This window comes from Choloepus didactylus, chromosome 5, assembly GCF_015220235.1.
Source record: "Choloepus didactylus isolate mChoDid1 chromosome 5, mChoDid1.pri, whole genome shotgun sequence".
Lineage (NCBI taxonomy): Eukaryota > Metazoa > Chordata > Mammalia > Pilosa > Megalonychidae > Choloepus > Choloepus didactylus.
In genome coordinates this window covers 153,787,667-153,810,061 of record NC_051311.1, presented here as the reverse complement: position 1 = coordinate 153,810,061, position 22,395 = coordinate 153,787,667, and the positions used below count along the sequence as shown (strand labels likewise).

At 40.4% G+C, this 22,395-nt stretch overlaps 1 pseudogene; it reads left to right on the top strand.

Annotated features, from left to right (window-relative positions):
• Positions 1-3,435: 3,435 nt before the first annotated feature.
• Positions 3,436-4,040, top strand: LOC119535033 (annotated as a pseudogene).
• Positions 4,041-22,395: the final 18,355 nt, after the last annotated feature.

Sequence of the window (22,395 nt, the reverse complement as noted above, 5' to 3'; positions counted from 1 at the left end):
GGCATCCATGTGTAATCAAGCAAGGTCCCCACGTGGAGATTCAGATCCAACTCACCCTTGCTACAGAGTCATCTTGAGAATGACAACAGGAGCTCCTCAGGGCCAGGCCAGGCATGTCCTCCACGTTTCTGCAGGTAGAGCAGCGTGTGCAGCTCCCCAACCTGGGGCCGCACTATGGCAACATACCCACAGGTGATATTCCCGGTTGGCTTTCTACACCACCATGTCAGATCCCAGCCCCTCTCCCCCAGGCCTCGCTGGAGCGCAGCTGTCTGTTTTGTGCACACTCCATGCAGGCTTCAAAGCATCTTAGTAGAAACTAACAGCAGGTTCTCTGGCGCTGACCCTATTCCACAATCTTGTGTGGCTTCCTTACGTTGCAGATGCTGTTTACTGTGTTTCCAGGGTGAAATAAACTAATAAAATGGTAAAGGCTAGCAACATATGATGGGGAAGAAACAGGTCAATTTGAGAACTTATTTGTAAAATATTTAAGGAGAAAAATGCAGTATGTTCCCCCTTATTATTAACCAAGAACTTATCCCTTCTGTGGTGGACTGAATTGCGTACCCCAGTGTGCCAGTTTGGATATATTATGTCCCCCAAAAAGAGCCATGGTCTTTTTTTTTTAATTCATTTTTATTGAGATATATTCACAGACCATGCAGTCCTACAAAGAGTACACCAGTTGTTCACAGTACCATTATATAGTTGTGCGTTCATCACCAAAATTAATAAGCCATGATCTTTTTACCCAATCTTAGAGTCAAACCTTTTGATTGAATGTTTCCGTGGAAATATGACTCACCCAACTGAGAGTGATACGTTTGATTAAATTATTTCCATGGAGGTGTGGACCCCACCCATTCAGGGTGGGTCTTGATTAGTTTACTGGAGTACTTAAGAGAGGCTAGAAGCCAGCACAGACCCAGATGCTAAGCTAAGAGATGAAACCCAGAGTTTGCTCCAGAGAAGCTAAGAAAATACAAAACGCCCCAAGATCAGCTGAGAGAGACTTTTGGAGAGATGCTTGCTGAGATGCTTGGAGATGTTTGGAGATGCTATCCCAGAGACATTTTGGGGAAAGTCATTTTGAAACCAGAACCCCAGAGCAAAGGTCCAGCAGATGCCAGCTATGTGCCTTCCCAGCTAACAGAGATTTTCTGGACACCATCGGCCGTTCTTCAGTGACGGTATCCTCTTGTTGATGTTATAATTTGGACATTTTCATGGCCTTTGGACTGTAAATTTGTAACTTAATACATCCCCTTTATAAAGGTCAATTTCTGGTATTTCACATAATGGCAGCATTAGCAAACCAGAACACCCAGTTTGGACATGTTCTTGGTCTTGGACTGCATTCTGGTGGGTGGGGACCCATTGTAAATAGGATCTCTTCAAGATATTACTTCAGTTAATTTGGGATCCTGTTGAATTCGTTTGGGCTTTAATTGAATTGCTGGAGTCCTTTATAAGCAAAGTGAAAATCAGACAGAGATAGAAGCCACGGGGAGCAGCCAGAAGCTAAAAGTCAACAACACCCAGAGGAGAAAGGAGAAGACACAGCCATGTGCATTTCCATGTGACAGAAAAGCCAAGAACCCCCAAAGAATGCTGGCTGGCCAATAGATACCAACCCCAGGAGGAAGCAAGCCTTCTAGCCTCTGAAACCATGAGCCAATTAATTGCTGCTGCTAGGCCAATCCATTTTACAGTATTCATTTTAGCAGCCAGGAAACTAAAACATCATCCCTCTTCATCAACCCTAAAGATTGTTATGACTCATACACTGTCTTTCTTGTCTCTTATCACAAACCACTATCCAAAAAGTTGTGTATGGAGTGGGGTTACTAGATAAAATAGTAGAAGACCAATTAAATTTAGAGTTTAGAAGTTTTTGGTTTTCATTGCTTATCTGAAACCCAAATTTAACTGGGCTTTCTATATTCCTATTTGCTAAATCTGGCAACCCTAGTATGGAGCAGGCTGCAGTTTGACCTTCAGCTACCTAAAGGGGATGTTTTTAATGTATTTATTCAGGTGTTTAATAGGTTTTTCCTTGATCATCATAAAGGATTGGTGGTGACTGAATTAAAATGTGTCTTTCTGGGTGACTCAATTGCCAATCATGGTTCACTTATTACTGAAGAAGTCTTCCTCTGACAACGACTAAGAGCCTTCCCTCAGGGTGTTGGAGCAGAGAGACCCAGGCAGAAAACAACAGCAGCTCCATTCAAAGAGAAAACTAACACCCTCTAACAGCCTCCCCAACTACACACCCTTCTCCAGCCTCCTTTCTTCCCTGAGAACTCTCTCCTCAGGGCTTCTGTTTTCCCACCATAAAGCTGGAGTTGAACTTATAACACATGTAATGAAGGACAGGGAGATCCTGTCTTTAATGCTAAGGAAAGAGCCAGCCCCTCCCATCCACACACTCCTCCCATTTAATTCTGATTCTTAAGCACACGTTCCCAAGAGATCAAGTGGATCCATCCTTCCAAGGCCCAGGTGTCCCTGCACTCATGTTGAATGTGACATGGGACCAGCATCCTGATCTAATTCTGTTAAATCCGGAAGTGTAGCCAGGGAGGCAGGCAGACACTCAGGCAGCAGCACCTTTTTAAAAGTTAGAAATTGTCATGACAGCAGCCTAGACTATCAGAAAGACTTTGGAGAAAGCAGTGTGAAAGCAAGTCCATGAGACACAGAGAGACTAGTTGAAAATGCCACCATTTTTAAGTTAAAAATTTCCAAAATTTACAAAAACTGTACCCACTAAGCAACAACTTCCTCTTCTTTCCTGCCCCCATTCCCTGGTAATCTCTAATCTACTTCCTTTCTCTAGGAATTTGCTAGTTCTAGGTAGTTCATATAAGTGAAATCATACAGTATTTGACCCTTCTTGTCTGGCTTATTTCACTCAACATGATGTCTTCAAGGTCCATCCATGTTGTAGTATGTCTTTGAACCTCATTCCTTTTTATGGCAGAATGATATTCCATTGTGTATATAGACCACATTTTGTTTGTCCATTTATCTGTTGATGGACACTTGGGTTGTTTCCACCTTTCAGCTATTGTAAATAATGCTACTATGAACACAGGTGTTGAATCCCTCTTTTCAGTTCTTTGGGGTATCTATCTAGAAGTGGAATTAGCAGGTCATATGGTAATTCTATATTTAACTTTTTGATGAACTGCCATACTGCTTTTCACAGTGGCTACACCATTTTCCATTCCCAGAAAGCAATGAGTTTTTAATGTGCTCACTCCCCCACAAAACAACGCTGCTGGAGCCTTTAAGAGTGAGGAGCGACTCATGGTATGGGAACATGGTCTTCCTCTCTGTCCCCCTCCTTCCTTGCTTTGCCTCCTCGACAGGGCCCTGGCCATGTGTCCCACCCAGAGCCTCCAGCGGAGCAGCCATGTTTGAAGGATGACCTCCAGGAAGAAAGTGCTGCTGAAAGTTACCATCCTGGGAGATTCTGGAGTTGGTAAGACACCACTCATGAACCTGTATATGAATGAGAAATTCAGTAATCAGTATAAAGCCACAATAGGAGTGGACTTTTTGCAAAGGAGGTGATGGTGGAGGACAGAGTAGTTACAGTGAGGATCTGGGACACAGCAGGAAGGAACGGTTTCAGTCTCTCAGAGGTGCAGACTGCTGTGTTCTGGTATTTGTGTGACTGCCCCCAACACAGTCAAAACCCTCGACAGCTGGAGAGATGAGTTTCTCCTCAGGCCAGGCCAGTCCCCAGGATCCTGACAACTTCCCCCGTGTTGTGCTGGGAGATGAGATTGACCTAGAAAACAGACAAGTGGCCGCCAAGTGAGCACAGGCCTGGTGCTACCACAAAAGCAATATTCCCTACTGTACTTGGAGACCCGTGCCAAGGAGGCCGCCAACAGGAGCAGGCATTCCAGAGCACTGCACGGAATGCACTTAGACAGGAAACGGAGGGGCAGCTGGACGACGAATTCCCTGAACCCATCAAACTGGACAAGAACAACCGGGCCAAGGCCTCGGCAGAAAGCTGAGGTTGCCGAAGGGGCAGTGAGAGTAGAGCACAGAGGCCTTCACAAGCCAAGAACACACTTAGGCCTTCAAACACAAGCCCCCTGCTCCTCCAAACAAAACATAAATTGGTCTCTCATATTCAGCTGCCAAAAGAAACCCCACCAAACACATTCACCCCCAAACACAACACACACACAGATCTGACACAGGCAGACAAACTCAAGCCCACGCCTGTGGCACAGCAACCTGGGGGTCTGCCCGCCCACCCCCCACCTCAGCCCTCGGCTGTGGCAGCAGGACAGGCTGACTGTGGAAATCATTCTGGTGTGGAGTCAGCATTGGAAGATTTTTTTTTTTTTTTGTCTACTGGAGAGAGAGAACTGTTTACAGTTAATCTGTGTCTAATTAGTTACCTCATTTTTTTTGATGGTATTGTGGTCTTTTTACTCCACCTCACCCCTCTCTCCTTGTGAAGGCTACAACCTGGGAAGGCTGGTGCCCCATGTTTCGTTACAGGTTCACACCCAGTCTGATTAGGCTGAGTTTTGTATGTATCTATAAATGCTTGTTACCTAACTGATCAGATCTTTTTACAGTATCCATTTATTACGTAATGCTTTTTAGAAAATAGTCTTATAGTACATATTAATATATGCAACCAATTAAAAATATATAAATTAGTGTAAGAAATTCTTGGATTATGTGTTTAAGTCCTGTAATGCAGGTGCATAAGATGGAGAGTTGAACCCTGTCTAGACTGCAGAGTGTTAGCAACTCATAATTCAGAAATCCAGCTAGAGGTAACATTCTGTACAGTAGGCACAAGAATTATGTACTCCTTTTATCAAAGACTTAAGAGCCAAAAAGTTTTCCATCTCTCCAGGAAGGAAACTGTCTAGTTCCCTTCTGGGTCTAAATTTTCCAAAAGGTTGATTTGCATAATACAGTGGTGTGTGCAATAGATAAATAGCTGTTATTTCAGAAAAAAAGAAAAATGTAACGGTGATGACTCACCACCAGCCTGACCCTACCCCCGAGCTTAGCCCCTTTGAAGTTTAGAAACTAGCTGACCCTCTGGTGTAAAAAGTGCTCCTTGCAACTAAAAAAGCTGAATTATCTTTTTCATTCTCAACTCTACAGGCACCTGTCCAGCAACCCCTGATCCAGACTCTGGCATCAAGACCCACAGGAAGTTGCAGTTTGTATAAAGTCATCTTTAGTGACTCATGAGAAAAGTCTGAATAAGCACAGAAATCATTTGCGTGGCCAGATGCTGTTAAAGGCCATTATTGCATGAATAATTTTTCTGACTCACAACAGTGATGTATGATAAGTGGGTGCAAATATCATCTTTCTTGTTACAATTGAGAAGCAGACACTAAGGCCAAAGCCTCCCTAAGAAATATTTTTCATTTTAAATTATTATTAAAATGTTTAAACATATACATCAAGTAGAGAGAATAGCGTAATGAACCCAAGGTACCCATCACTCAACTACAACAATTAACAATTCATGACTCATCTTATTTCATCATCAACTTTCCTCTTGCCTATATTATTTTGAAGTAAACCCCAATCATTATAGCCCTTCATTTATAAATATTTTAAAATATGCCTCTAAACAGCAAGGACTCTTTTTTATTAGAATACAGTCACAATACTGCTTTCACACGTAAGAAAGAATTAAGAATTCCTCGGTGGTATAAAATGTGCAGTCAGCATTCAAATGTCCAAATATCTCCTAAATGTCATTAATGTTTTTTGTTTCTTTGATTTAGGATCCAAATGAGGTCTGCATATTCAGATCAGTTGCTATATCTCTTAAATCAACAAGGTCACCCTCCATATTAATTTTTTTTCCTTGCAATTTACGTGTTGAAGAAACCAGGGCTTTTGTCTTATAAAGTTTAAATAATAGGGATTGCTCTGATTGCATCCCTGAGGCATTAACTTATTTCCCTGTCCTCTGTATTTCCTACATATTGGTAGTTGGAGGCTTGACTCATTTTTTGCCAGACTTCAAAGGTGGCACAGTCTATGTCCAGGGGGAGACACACAGTACCTGGTTCTTTCTCTTTGTGCACGTAGGGGTGGAGCAGGAGGTGTGTGTGTGTGTGTGTGTGTGTGTGTGTGTGTGAGGTTAGCAGCCATTAATAATCAAAGCCTAGATCTCTTAGTTCATTACTGGTTGCTAGAAGATGATGTTACGATTTAGTCTTTTCTTCTTCATCTAATAGCTGAAGTACATCTATAAAGAGAAACTTTTCTACTATCTGATTACTCCCTGGTGTAGTTCATAGAGGAGAGGGAGGTTAAATGCTTGGTTCTTTACCTTATGTACCACTTTTTGATATAATAAGTTGGTTCCTTTAGTGTCAATATGATCATGGATTTAAAATACTTGATAGATCAAGAAGACAAAAAAATTAGAACAATGTAGAAGACTTGAAACACAATTAAGATGCTTGCAGCAATAACTGAAAAAAATAATTCTTTTTCTTACTGAAATATAATTCACATACCATAAACTTACCTCTTTAAAGTATAAAATTCAGTGGTTTTTACTATATTCACAACATCTTGCAATGATCACCATTATCTAATTTCAGAACATTTTCATCACCCCAAAAAGAAATCCCATACCCTTCAGCAGTCATTCCCCATTCCTCTCTCCCTCTGTCCACTAGAAATCACTAATCTACTTTTTATCTCTATGGATTTGCCTGAAAATACATTTTTATAAACATATTGGTAATATATAAGAAAATTGACAGTATGTAAAATCAGAAAGTAAATCTCAACACATTTCAAAGGAATGGTATCATGTAGACCACATTCTTTGACACAATCAAATAAGTTAAAAATAAATAACAAAAAGATACCATATGTTTGGAAGATTAACAACACAGTTATTTGATTCCTGGATGAAACAGGAAATCATAAGGTCAATATTTACAGTAGGAAGTAACTTGCTTTGCAACTATGTAAACCTAGATGATTGATGTCAACTTAAAAGTTTGCAAGTGTTCATCAAAATCTTTTTATGGGAAAGAGAGAAAGGAAGGAAGGAAGGGAGGGAGGGACTGAAAGACAGAGAGAGAGAGAGAAAGAAAGAAAGAAAGAAAGAAAGAAAGAAAGAAAGAAAGAAAGAAAGAAAGAAAGAAAGAAAGAGAGAGAGAGGGAGGGAGGGAGGAAGGAAGGAAGGAAGGAAGGAAAGAAGGGAGGGAGGAAGGAAGGAAGGAAGTAAGGAAGAAAGAAAGTAGGTAGGTAGGTTTGAAGATGTATGTACCCCAGAAAAGAATGTTCTTAAAGTTAAACCATTTCTGTGGGGGGAGGGGGGCATTTTAAGTAGAACCTTTTGGTGAGTAGGATCATAACTTTAGATGTGACCCCACCTCATTCAGGGTAAGTCTTAATCCTCTTACTGGAGTCCTTTATGAGAGAATAAAACTCAGACAAAGCGAGAGAAAGCCACAGAAGCAAGACATTGGAAGCAACAATACTCAGAAGAGAAAGGAGAAACAAGCAGACACCACCATGAGTTTTGCCATGTGACAGAGGAGTCCAGGATCGCCGGCAGCCAACCTTCAGGAAGAAGGTATCATCTTGGTGATGCCTTGATTTGGACATTTTTGAGGCCTCAGAACTGTGAGCTTGAAAGCTAATAAATTCTAGTTGTAAAAGCCAGCACATTTCATGATGTCTGCTTCGAGCAGTTTAGCAAACCAGAACAGGCTGCATGATGTATAAGAATCCCTTTCAAAAGTTAAGCAACTTCCACCAATCCTGTTGGGGTTGCTGGTTTTATGCCATATCCTTCCTCCAGTAGTTCCTTAAAGGTGCCCTAAAACTTGCATTTCAACTTGCATTTCAGCGGCCTTAGCACTTGCATCTTGTAAGCACCCCCGGTCCCAGGGCTTGACTTCATTTTGTCAGCTAAGATGGATCAAAACTGCCCAGAAAACAGACACTAGTGGCAGAGAGCATGACCAAGACCATAAAATAAACAAATTGGCCAGTACCCTGCAGGTGAAGGAAACCAGACTCAGCCCCTGCTGGCCACAGAGACAGAATGTCATGCATGGGGGCAGGTCTGTCTCTGCTGTATTGGCTAACCTAATATGAGAACTTACATAGTCACTGTACCATTCAGAATTTTAATGTAAACTATTTCTAAGGGAATAGGGCCCTCATGTTTGGCCCTGTTGAGGTCTCTGAGCCAAGCCCCCATCAGGTGGTGGGAACGGAGAGGGTGCTGGAGTGTTCTGGCATTGGTGTTTGGCTAAGACCAGCTGTCACCATAGGAGACCCTTCTGAGGGGCACTGGTGGTGGCTGCAGCATTAATTCAGCCCACATGGCAGGAGGCAGATTCTGGTTCCAAGTAGGGCTGGCAGCAAATTCCAGAGATTCATAGACATCTAAGAAAGCTAAAATACTCTTGGGGCAACGAGAGCAGCTTGTGAGTCCTATACCCCCAAACCCATGGCCTCTTACTTTACCACGAAACCAAAGTGCCAGAAGGAAGGAGGTCTGGCATTCCAATAATTACTGGCTTTGTTACCCAAAGGAGATGAAGTTCCATTCCTTTTTGCTCTATTGTCCTTTCTTAGACTGTAAAACAAGATGACATTGTTACATAAGGAATTCCAAGTTGTTGGGAAATTTAATGAAAAACACCAGTAGGTGGGTTTTCCTTCATCCAAAATCATTCTGCTAAAACAAAACATCAGGTGATCCTCACCTAAGCCAAGATGTAAGGGTTCACAGATGGACAGTTATGAAGCCATTGGCTAAAGGCCAACAGGACATCTGTTCTCGGCCTGTCACCATGTTTGAATCAAGAAAAACAGACCTGAAAATAAAATATTTTAAAATATTATTTTCCTCTGGACCTGCTGTACAAAGCATAATACAAGCTGGGTGAAGAGGAAATTTTTCCAAGATAATCAACTGAGGTAGAGAGAAGGTCATGTTATTATTGCTACTATTGGTAAACCACCAACTATAGATTCATACAAGGGAATTCTCTGATCCCCAAGATTAGGGAGAATTTTCCTTGATGGATATTTTCATTATTTTTATGCTAACTGCAATACATAAAATTTTAACGTAAGTCTAAAAGAAGATGCTAAGTTCCAAAGCTGAAAACAGAAAGGTGTTCAGTATTCTCAGAACAATTGAGGTGTGTCTTAGTTTGCCAGCACCGCTATGACAAATACCACACGCTGGTTGGCTTAAACAGCAGGAATTTTTGTCTCACTGTTTTGGAGGCTAGAAGTCCAATGTCAAGGTCTCGCAGGCCATGCTTTCTCCTGGAGTGTGTAGCACTCTGGTGCTGGCTTGCTACAGTCCTTACCTGGCATCTTTCCCTCCATCCCACGGCGATCTGCCTCATTCCCTGGCTTCTACTGACTGACTGTGTCTGAATTTACTTATAAGGACCCCGGTCAGATTGGTTAAGGCCTGTCCTGATTCAATTTGGATTCGCCTTAAATAATAATAACATCTGCAGAGATCCTGTTTTCAACCCCCACAGGACTGGGGATTAGGACCTGAACATGTCTTTTGTAAGGGACACGATTCAGCCCCCAACTGGATCAGATATTGTCCCCTGGGATGGAAAAAGAAACTGGTTCTCCACCACATCTCTGGTCCTGCATCACCAGAAGGAGAGGACTAAGAGGGGTGGGGCACGCAGAGGCAGAGTCCACAGTGACCACGGCAAGGGCTTCTCTCTTCCTGCTCTATGGGGTAGAAGGAGTTGCTTCTCTCGCCCACTTCACCTCTCCCAAAGTCAAGTGAGGCAGGGGGAACTGGGAGCATCACTTGTGGAAACTGGGGGTGCCTGGAACCCAGATTGGCCTCTCTCTCCCCGGGCGATTCTTTCTGAAGGTGAGAAGTTGTGGAGTAGCCCACAGCAACAGGGTGAGAAGGAACCTCTGTGTAGTGTGCAGGAGAACAGGATGGAGTTCATTCTCCAGATTTCTGCAGCCCTCAGGGGCATAAGGGGACTAAACCATCCCAACGATGAAAACAAATGTTGCATGGAAAGCACAAGCTAAAGGGTCATGCAAGCACAGGGTCAGATGGGGCAAGGCCCCACCCTGAACAGGTATTGTAGACATGGGTTCCTGTGCAGCTAACAGGAGACACCGCAGCTTCTTTTTGAGTAGATGCTCTGTATTCTTCCTAGGTTAGCATGAAGCTGAGCACTGCAACCACCCCCCCACCCCCTAAAAACACCAAAACCACCATGCATATACCATCTAGGTAGAGAATACCATAACAGAGAGAAGCTACCAGCCTCAGAGTAAAACAGTCCAAACCACAGAGGGAGGATACAAGGAATGAACGAGCAGATGGCAGCCTCTCCCCACTCCAGTCCCCTCCCTGAGCCATAAGTTTATATAGAGATGAAGGTGAGGAAGACTTGCATCAGATGTAACTGAACCAGGTTTTCTTTCATTTTTTCCTCTTTATTAAATTTTTGTTGATGTGAAATGTACATGCAGAAGATTATAGCTCAATGGATTATCACAAAGTGAATGCAACCTAGATGAAAACACCTAAACATTACCAAAACCTCATGCCCCTCCCAGTCACTACCTCCTCCCCCTAAAATAACGGCTCCCCTGACTTCTAACAACATAGATTAGCTTAGACTATTTTTGAGCTTTGTATAAATGGAAAAATACAATATGTTCTTTTTTGAATCTGGCTTTCTTCACTCAACATCTCATGTGAGATTCATCCATGTTGTGTGTGGAGTAGCTTCATTTTTATAACTATCAAGCATTCCACCGCATGGAGTATTAATTTCCTATGGCAGCTGTAATAAATTGCCACCAACTTGGAGAATTAAAACAATAGAAATTTATTATCTCACAGTTCTGGAGGCTGGAAGTTCAAAATTAGTATCACTGGGTGGAAATCAAGGTGGAGGGAGGGCTGCACTCCCTCCAGAGGCTCAGGCGCCTTCCAGCTTCTGGGTGCTACCAGCGTTCCTTGACTTGTGAACACATCACTCAGTCTGTTTCTATGGTACGTTACTGTCTCCTCTTCTGTGTTATATTAAATCTCCCTCAGCCTCCCTCTTACAAGGATACATGTGATTGCATTTAAGGCTCACTCAGATAACTCAGGATAATCTCTCCCAACTCTAGACCCTTAACTTGATCACATCTGCAAAGACCCTTTTACCAGATAAGGTAAGTTTTACAGTTTCCAGGGGTTAGGACCTGCTATCTTTGAGTGACCATTTTTCAGCCTACCACACATGGCTATTCCACAACTTGTTTATCCATTCTAAAATTGATGGATATTTGGGGTGCTTTCAGTTTGGGGCTTTATGAATAATGCTGTCACGAATATTCCCATACTTTTTTTTGGTATATGCATGCATTTTTTGTTGTGTATATACCTGGCAATAAAATTGTGAATCATCAGGTATGTGTAAGTTCAACTTTACTAGTTACTGCCAAACAGTTTTCCAAAGAAATTATAACAATTGACTTTTCAATTCATAATGTATGAGAGTTCTCTGTTATGCCCCATCCTTGCCAGCCCTTAGTTTTGAAATTCTTTTTAATTTTGTCCTTTTACTGGGTGTGCAGTAAAATTTCATTTTAATTTGCGTTTTCTGAAAACTAATGGTGTTGAACACTTTTCATATGTTTATTAACCATTTGGATATACTTTATTGTGAAGTATCATTTCAGGACTCTTGCTTATATTTCCTTCAGATTGCCTTTTTTTTTTAATTTTTTATTTTATTTATTTATTTTATTTTGACATAAATTCAAACTTACCGGAACAGTTGCAAAAACAATACAAACTCCATACACAGAACTCCAGCATACCCTGACCCCCCACCCCCGATACCCCGATCCACCAACTTTAACATCCTGTCACACCACCATTTCTTTCTTTCCCTTCCTCCCTCCCTCCCTATCATCCATCATCTATTGCTCTGTCTTCTGAACATATGAGAGCAAGCTGCACACATCCTTGAACAAACAGTATAATTCACGTATACATTTCCCATGAACAAGAACATTCTTTTATGCAATCCCATTAAGTGCAGCTAAGAAGTTCAAGAAATTCAACAGTGATATAAAGCTTACATTCTATATTTCCTTTTTTTTTTTTCTTATGTCCCAACTGTGACCCTTTGAGCCTCCTCTCCTCCATCCTGAGATCCCATCCAGGATCATCCTTGGCATTTAATTCTCATTATCTATTTAGACTGTCTTTTTTTTTTTCAATTTTGGAAACATATATACAACCTAACTCTTCCCATTCCATCCCCTCCTTAGTATTCCATTAGTGGGATTAATCACATTTAGAATGTTCGATGCTATCACCTTCCCACCATCCATTACTAGAAATTTCCCTTCACCCCAAACAGAAACCCTACACTCATTTCTTAACTCCCCATTGCCCCTTCCCCCACTTCTCATAACCCATACTCTACTTTTCATCTCTATGGTCATATTCTCTGATACTTTCTTTGTGTTTATTGTGGGGCTTAAATTTAGCATCTTAAATCTATAACAATCTTGTTTTTCTTTCATATCAACTTAACTTCAATAGGACACGTGAAATATGTTCCTATACTCCTCCATTCCCCCACCTTTATGTAGTTCTTGTCAAAAATACATATTTTACATTGAGTCCAAAATCACTGATTACAGTTTATGTATTTTAGATCCTGTAGGAAGTAAATAGTGGAGTTACAAATCAAAAATGCAGTAGTATTGGTATTTATATTTACCATGTGATCTTTACTGGAAATCTTTATTTCTTCATGTGGTTTCAGTCAATTGTTTAGTGTCCCTTCCTTTCAGCCTGCTCAACTCTCTTTAGCATTTCTTATAGGACTGATCTACTGGGGATGAAGTCCCTCAGCTTTTGATTATCTGGGAATGTTTTCATCTCCCCCTCATTTATAACCTCCAGTTGTTTGTTTGTTTGTTTGTTTTTTATCTTCATTTCATTGAGATATATTCACATACCACACAGTCATACAAAACAAATCGTACATTCGATTGTTCGCAGTACCATTACATAGTTGTACATTCATCACCTAAATCAATCCCTGACACCTTCATTAGCACACACACAAAAATAACAATAATAATAATTAAAGTGAAAAAGAGCAATTGAAGTAAAAAAGAACACTGGGTACCTTTGTCTGTTTCTTTGTTTGCTTCCTTCTCCTATTTTTCTACTCATCCATCCATAAACTAGACAAAGTGGAGTGTGGTCCTTATGGCTTTCCCAATCCCATTGTCACCCCTCATAAGCTACATTTTTATACAATTGTCTTCGAGATTCATGGGTTCTGGGTTGTAGTTTGACAGTTTCAGGTATCCACCACCAGTTATCCCAATTCTTTAGAACCTAAAAAGGGTTGCCTAAATTGTGCATAAGAGTGCCCACCAGAGTGACCTCTAGGCTCCTTTTGGAATCTCTCTGCCACTGAAGCTTATTTCATTTCCTTTCACATCCCCCTTTTGGTCAAGAAGATGTTCTCCGTCCCACGATGCCAGGTCTACATTCCTCCCCGGGAGTCATATTCCACGTTGCCAGGGAGATTCACTCCCCTGGGTGTCTGATCCCACGTAGGGGGGAGGGCAGTGATTTCACCTTTCAGGTTGGCTTAGCTCGAGAGAGAGGGCCACATCTGAGCAACAAAGAGGCATTCGGGAGGAGGCTCTTAGGCACAATTATAGGGAGGCCTAGCCTCTCCTTTGCAGCAACCGTCTTCCCAAGGGTAAGACCTGTGGTAGAGGGCTCAACCCATCAAACCACCAGTCCCCTATGTCTGTGGTCATGTTAGCAACCATCAAGGTGAGGTAGGCCAATACCCCTGCATTCTCCACAGGCTCCTCAAGGGGGCACTACATATTTTTTTCCTTGTTTATTTTTTGTTTGTTTGTTTGTTTTTTTTAACTTTTTTTTCTTTTTTAAATCAACTGCATGGAAAAACAAAATTAAAAAAAAAAAAAAAACATACAATAAAAGAACATTTCAAAGAGACCATAACAAGGGAGTAAGAAAAAGACAACTAACCTAAGATAACTGCTTTACTTCCAACATATTCCTACTTTACCCCAAGAAAGTTACCTAATATAGCAACATTTCTGTGAACTTGTTCCTACTATATCCATCAGAAATTAACAGACCATAGTCATTCCTAGGCATCCCCAGAACATTAAATAGCTTATCTGTTCTTCTTGGATTATTGTTCCCCCTTTCTTAATTGCTCTCTATTGCTAGTTCCCCTACATTCTGCATTATAAACCATTTGTTTTACATTTTTCAAAGTTCACATTAGTGGTAGCATATAATATTTCTCTTTTTGTGCCTGGCTTATTTCGCTCAGCATTATGTCTTCAAGGTTCATCCATGTTGTCATATGTTTCACGAGATCGTTCCTTCTTACTGCCGCGTAGTATTCCATCGTGTGTATATACCACATTTTATTTATCCACTCATCTGTTGAAGGACATTTGGGTTGTTTCCATCTCTTGGCAATTGTGAATAATGCTGCTATGAACATTGGTGTGCAGATATCTGTTCGTATCACTGCTTTCCGATCTTCCGGGTATATACCAAGAAGTCCAATCGCTGCATCAAATGGTAACTCTTTATCTAGTTTTCTAAGGAACTGCCAGACTGACTTCCAGAGTGGCTGAACCATTATATGGTCCCACCAACAATGAATAAGAGTTCCAATTTCTCCACATCCCCTCCAGCATTTGTAGTTTCCTGTTTGTTTAATGGCAGCCATTCTAATCGGTGTTAGCTAGTGAAGCTGAACATTTTTTCATGTGTTTCTTGACCATTTGTATTTCCTCTTCAGAGAACTGTCTTTTCATATCTTTTGCCCATTTTATAATTGGGCCGTCTGTACTATTGTCATTGAGTTGTAGGATTTCTTTATATATGCAAGATATCAGTCTTTTGTCAGATGCATGGTTTCCAAAAATTTTTTCCCATTGAGTTGGCTGCCTCTTTACCTTTTTGAGAAATTCCTTTGAGGTACAGAAATTTCTAAGCTTGAGGAGTTCCCATTTATCTATTTTTTCTTTTGTTGCTTGTGCTTTGGGTGTAAAGTCTAGGAAGTGGCTGCCTAACACAACGTCTTGAAGATGTTTTCCTACATTATCTTCTAGAAGTTTTATGGTACTTTCTTTTATATTGAGATCTTTGATCCATTTTGAGTTAATTTTTGTGTAGGGGGTGAGGTAGGGGTCCTCTTTCATTCTTTTGGATATGGATATCCAACTCTCCCAGCCCCATTTCTTGAAAAGACCATTATGACTCAGTTCAGTGACTTTGGGGGCCTTATCAAAGATCAGTCGGCCATAGATCTGAAGGTCTATCTCTGAATTCTCAATTCGATTCCATTGATCTATATGTCTATCTTTGTGCCAGTACCATGCTGTTTTGACAACTGTGGCTTTATAATAAGCTTCAAAGTCAGGGAGTGTAAGTCCTCCCACTTCGTTTTCTTTTTTAGAGTGTCTTTAGCAATTCGAGGCATCTTCCCTTTCCAAATAAATTTGATAACTAGCTTTTCCAAGTCTGCAAAGTAGGTTGTTGGAATTTTGATTGGGATTGCATTGAATCTGTAGATGAGTTTCGGTAGAATTGACATCTTAATGACATTTAGCCTTCCTATCCATGAACATGGAATATTTTTCCATGTTTTAAGGTCCCCTTCTATTTCTTTTAGTAGAGTTATGTAGTTTTCTTTGTAGAGGTCTTTTACATCTTTGGTTAAGTTTATTCCTAGGTACTTGATTTTTTTAGTTGCTATTGAAAATGGTATCTTTTTCTTGAGTGTCTCTTCAGTTTGTTCATTTCTAGCATATAGAAACATTACTGACTTATGTGCATTAATCTTGTATCCCGCTACTTTGCTAAATTTGTTTATTAGCTCTAGTAGCTGTATCGTCGATTTCTCAGGGTTTTCTAGATATAAGATCATATCATCTGCAAACAATGACAGTTTTACTTCTTCTTTTCCAATTTGGATGCCTTTTATTTCTTTGTCTTGCCGGATTGCCCTGGCTAGCACTTCCAGCACAATGTTGAATAACAGTGGTGACAGCGGGCATCCTTGTCTTGTTCCTGATCTTAGAGGGAAGGCTTTCAGTCTCTCACCATTGAGTACTATGCTGGCTGTGGGTTTTTCATATATGCTCTTTATCATGTTGAGGAAGTTTCCTTCAATTCCTACCTTTTGAAGTGTTTTTATCAAAAAGGGATGTTGGATTTTGTCAAATGCTTTTTCAGCATCTATTGAGATGATCAATTGATTTTTCCCTTTTGACTTGTTAATGTGTTGTAATACATTGATTTTCTTATGTTGAACCATCCTTGCATGCCTGGAATGAACCCCACTTGGTCATGGTGTATGATTTTTTTAATGTGTCTTTGGATTCGATTTGCAAGTATTTTGTTGAGGATTTTTGCATCTATATTCATTAGGGAGATTGGCCGGTAGTTTTCCTTTTTTGTAGCATCTTTGCCTGGTTTTGGTATTAGATTGATGTTAGCTTCATAAAATGAGTTAGGTAGTGTTCCATTTTCTTCAGTGTTTTGAAAGAGTTTGAGTAAGATTGGTGTCAGTTCTTTCTGGAAAGTTTGTTAGAATTCCCCTGTGAAGCCATCTGGCCCTGGGCATTTATTTGTGGGAAGATTTTTGATGACTGATTGGATCTCTTTGCTTGTGATGGGTTGATTGAGGTCTTCTATTTCTTCTCTGGTCAGTCTAGGTTGTTCATATGTTTCCAGGAAATTGTCCATTTCCTCTACATTATCCAGTTTGTTGCCATACAGTTGTTCATAATATCCCCTTATAATTTTTTTAATTTCTTCAGGATCTGCAGTTATGTCACCTTTTTCATTCATTATTTTGTTTATATGGGTCTCCTCTCTTTTTGATTTTGTCAGTCTAGCTAGGGGCTTGTCAATCTTGTTCATCTTCTCAAAGAACCAACTTTTGGTGATATTTATCCTCTCTATTGTTTTTTTGTTCTCTATGTCATTTATTTCTGCTTTAATCCTTGTTATTTCTTTTCTTCTACTTGGTTTAGGATTGGTTTGCTGTTCATTTTCTAGCTTCTTCAGTTGCTCCATTACTTCTTTGATTTTGGCTCTTTCTTCCTTTTTAATATATGCGTTTAGTGCTATAAATTTCCCCCTCAGCACTGCTTTTGCTGCATCCCATAGGTTTTGGTATGTTGCGTTCTCATTTTCATTCATCTGTGTATATTTAGCAATTTCTCTTGCTATTTCTTCTTTAACCCACTGATTGTTTAGGAGTGTGTTGTTTAACCTCCAGGTATTTGTGAATTTTCTAAGTCTCTGATGGTTATTGACTTCTAATTGTATTCCATTGTGGTCAGATAATGTGCTTTGAATAATTTCAATCTTTTTAAATTTATTGAGGCTTGTATTATGTCCCAGCATATGATCTATTCTGGAGAAAGTTCCGTGAGCACTAGAAAAGTATGTGTATCCTGGTGATTTGGGATGTAATGTTCTGTATATGTCTGTTAAATCTAATTCATTTATCAGATTGTTTAGGTTTTCAATTTCCTTATTGGTCTTCTGTCTGGTTGATCTATCTATAGGAGAGAGTGGTGATGTGTTGAAGTCTCCCACAATTATTGTGGAAACATCAATTGCTTCCTTTAGTTTTGCCAGTGTTTCTCTCATGTATTTTGTGGCACCTTGATTGGGTGCATAGACATTTATGATTGTTGTTTCTTCTTGTTGAATTGCCTCTTTTATTAATATGTAGTGGCCTTCTTTGTCTCTCAAACATCCCTGCATTTAAAGTCTATTTTATCTGAGATTAATATTGCTACACCTGCTTTCTTTTGGCTGTAGCTTGCATGAAATATTTTTTTCCATCCTTTCACTTTCAGTTTCTTTGTGTCCCTGTGTCTAAGATGAGTCTCTTGTATGCAACATATTGATGGTTCATTTTTTTTGATCCATTCTGCGAATCTATATCTTTTAATTGGGGAGTTTAATCCATTTACATTCAACGTTATAACCGTGAAGGCATTTCTTGAATCAGCCATCTTATCCTTTGGTTTATGTTTGTCATCTTTTTCCCCTCTGTCTATTAATATCCTTTATTGTACCCATACCGAATCTCTTTAGTACTGAACCTTTCTCCAAGTCTCTCTGTCCTTTCTTTGTTTCTCTGTCTGTAGGGCTCCCTTGAGTATCTCCAGTAGGGCACGTCTCTTGTTAGCAAATTCTCTCAGCATTTGTTTGTCTGTGAAAAATTTAAGCTCCCCCTCAAATTTGAAGGAGAGCTTTGCTGGATAAAGTATTCTTGGCTGGAAATTTTTCTCACTCAGAATTTTAAATATATCGTGCCACTGCCTTCTGGCCTCCATGGTGGCTGCTGAGTAGTCACTACTTAGTCTTATGCTGTTTCCTTTGTATGTGGTGAATTGCTTTTCTCTTGCTGTTTTCAGAACTTGCTCCTTCTCTTCTGTGTTTGACAGTGTGATCAGAATACGTCTCGGAGTGGGTTTATTTGGATTTATTCTATTTGGAGTTCGCTGAGCATTTATGATTTGTGTATTTATGTTGTTTAGAAGATTTGGGAAGTTTTCCCCAACAATTTCTTTGAATACTCTTCCTAGACTTTTACCCTGTTCTTCCCCTTCTGGAACACCAATGAGTCTTATATTTGGACGTTTCATATTATCTATCATATCCCTGAGGTCCGTTTCGAGTTTTTCAATTTTTTCCCCATTCTTTCTTTTATGCTTTCATTTTCCATTCTGTCATCTTCAAGGTCACTGATTCATTGTTGAACTTCCTCTAGTCTTGTACTATGAGTGTCCAGAATCTTTTTAATTTGGTCAACAGTTTCTTTAATTTCCATAAGATCATCTATTTTTTTATTTAGTCTTGCAATGTCTTCTTTATGCTCTTCTAGGGTCTTCTTGATATCCTTTGTATCCTGTACTATGGTCTCATTGTTCATCTTCAGTTCTTTGAGTAGCTGCTCTAGGTGCTGTGTGTCTTCTGGTCTTTTGATTTGGGTGCTTGGGCTTGGGTTATCTGTATCATCTGGTTTTTTCATATGCTTTATAATTTTCTGTTGTTTTTGGCCTCGTGGCATTTGCTGAACTTGATAGGGTTCTTTTAGGATTTGTAGACCAATTGAAGTCCTTATCTCTAATTTATCAGCTCTACAGCATTGTGGAGTACACTTTCTCTAACTAACCAGCAGGTGGAGTCCACGAGTCACCTGTTCTCCACAAGCCAGTTCTCCCCTGCTTTGCCTTTGTGGTGAGTGGGGGAGTGAGTCTTGTGGGGTCCAATTGCTGTACCAAGCTTGCGTGTGTAGTTGGTATTGCCTGCCCTGTATATGGGGCGTGTTTCTGGGCAGTCAAGGAGGGGGGGTGGCTCTAACAATCAAATCTCCCTGGTGATCCTGGAGTTTTAAAGCTGCTGCAATAGTCTAATCCTTCAGTTCAGTCCTGCCACAGTTTGTCTCTGTCACTGACCCACAAGTCCTTGGTATTGGCGTATGGCTCCTGAGACTTGCAAGTGGGTCCCTCTTCCAGGCCATGCACCCCCTGGTCCTCTGTTGAGGGATGACTGTGCTGTGTCACAGGTGAGTGCCGTCCCCCCAGGGTGGTTCTGGGCTGCTGGGCTGTGTAGGGAGGCTCCCAGTCTGCTGAAATGATGGCTGAATGGGGCTTTGTTAATTCACACTGCTCCACCTTCCCAACTCTGGGACAATCAGCTGAGGTTGCAGGGAAGGCTAATGTCCACGCCCAGTTTTGTGGTGTGTGCCTGTTATTTGAAGCACTTCCGTCACACTGGGTTGTCTGGGGCAGCTCTGGGCTATGGGGCTGGCGATGCGCAGGAGTGTTTCCTGTCCACCAGGATGATGGCTGTGAGCGGCCCCCCCCCTTTTCTTGGGAAGTTGTGGTGTTTAGTGAATTTTCTCAGCCACTGGATTATTGCCTTTTGTCTCAGAGCTCTCTTTGTTCTGCTCTTGTCTTGACCTGCCCAAATTGCAAGTCTTTGAAGCTTTCTGTATTGGGCTTCTTAGAGTAATTGTTTTAGAAAAAGAAAAAAGGATTAAAAAAAAAGGGGGGGCCCTCCTCACAGATCTAATGGGTTATTGAAATGCTAAGAGACAAAGCAATTAGGGCCATTAAGGAAAGGTCCACAGGGCAGAAAGATCAGCTTTTCTTCAGGATTTGCATATGAGCCTCAGGGCCTGAGCTCTGCCCTTCCCCTTTCTATGTTCACCAGAACTCCAAAAATCCTCCACTTTTATTTTGGAGTTTTTCATGCTGTTTTTTTTTCTATGCCTGTCTCCTCTTTGCTGGGCTGGCTGCTCTCAGATTCTCTGGTGTCTGGTCTCAGTCTATCTATGGTTGGAGTTTGGATCAGTAGAATGAGTTTCCGATAAGGGCTGCCACTGCAGTTCTCCCTTCTCCTTCCAGGAGCTGACAGCCCCTCCTCCCATGGGACTGAGCCTGGCAAGGAGGGATGCGGGTCCCCTGGCCGCAAAAACTTACAGATTTCACTGATCTCAGCAGTTCCACATTTTCATGAGTGTTGTATGAAGTATTCCCAAAGTCAGATTGCTCTGTGGTGTCCAGTCCACGCAGTTCCTGGCTTTCTACCTACTTTCCTGGAGGAGTAACTATAACATACAGCTCACCAGTCCACCATCTTGCCCCGCCTCTCAGATTGCCTTTTTAAAAAAATATATATAAGTTCTGTATGCATTGTGGAATAATCCCTTTATCAGTAAACTGTGCTGCAAATGCCTCCTCCCAGGCTATGGCATACCTTTATTCTCTTAGTGTTGTCTTTTGGTGACAGTCTGTATACCGATTGTATTTTTCTATAGCCAAAAACAATTAGAAGCCATAGCAAAAAAATCCAAAAGCCTGAGAAAAAATCTAATGAAAGATAAGCAAAACCTCTAAACATTCAGCCATGAAATAATATTGAGAAACATTTTTTAAGATCTAAATAAACATATGGGTATTTCATGGTAAAGGATTTGAAAACTCACTATCATTAAAATGTTAGTCTCCCAAAAATGATCCATAGAATCAAAACAATTCCAGAATAATTAACAGTGCTGAATGATGTGTGAGTGTGGTGGGAAGGGGAAGTTTAGAGTCATGTACGTTACGAGAAGGAGAGTTGGAGGTTAAAACATGGGAATGTACAACACAGTGAATCTTGTGGTGGACGATGCCCATGGTTAACTGTACAAATATTAAAAAGTTCTTTCATGAACTAGAGCAGGTGTATGACACTATTACAGGGAGTTAGTAATAGAGGGGTATATAGGGAAAATGTACCTATTGCAAACTATGGACTATGGTGAACAGTAATATTTTAATACTCTTTCATAAGCAGTAACAATTGTTCCACGCCAATACTATGGGTCAATAATAGGGGGAAATAAGGAGCATAGGAGGATTTGGATTTTCTTCTTAATTTTTATTTCTTTCTGAAATAATGAAAATGTTCTAAAATTGATCATGGGGTGGTATGCACAACTATGTGATGATACTGTGAGCCAGTGATTGTATATTTCAGATGGTTTGTATGGTGTGTGAATACATCTCATAAAACTGCATTTAAAAAATGAAAAAGCATAAAATTCTTATGTCCTTTGCCTAAAACAAACAAGCAAACAAACAAAGACAATCCCAGTCAATATGCCAGAAGGGTTTTTTGGAAATTGATCTAGAGTAGCCAAGCCAATCTTAAAGGACTTTTCTACCTGACTTTAAGACTTAATATAAAACTACAGTAATTACAATACTATTAGAAAATGAATAGACAAATAGAGCAGAGGAAAGAATAGAGGCCAGAAACAGACTCACACATGCATATGTACTTGATTGATGACAAGTTGGCATTGTAGAAAAGTGAGTAAAAGCAATAATTCTGGGTCAATTGAGTATTCAAATGGGAAAAAATGAAAATTAGCCCCTACTCATATCATACACATCAATAATTCAGTTGGATTTTAAGTATAACTATGAAAGGTAAAAGAATAAAGCTTCCAGATTGTAACATATGAAAATATCTTCATGACCTTGATACGGGCAACAATTTCTTAAACAGGATCCAAATAGCACTAACCCTAACTGGACTACATTAAAATTTGGACTGCTTTAATGTCTGGAAGCGATCAAAAAGTTGGGGAAAATATAGGCTACATAATAATATATTAGTAATATCAATAACACTCATTAATTGAGCATTTACAATACACTAAACACCCCACTAAGTTTCAAATGCCTTATCTCATTAAAACTATTTTACAGATGAGGAAACTG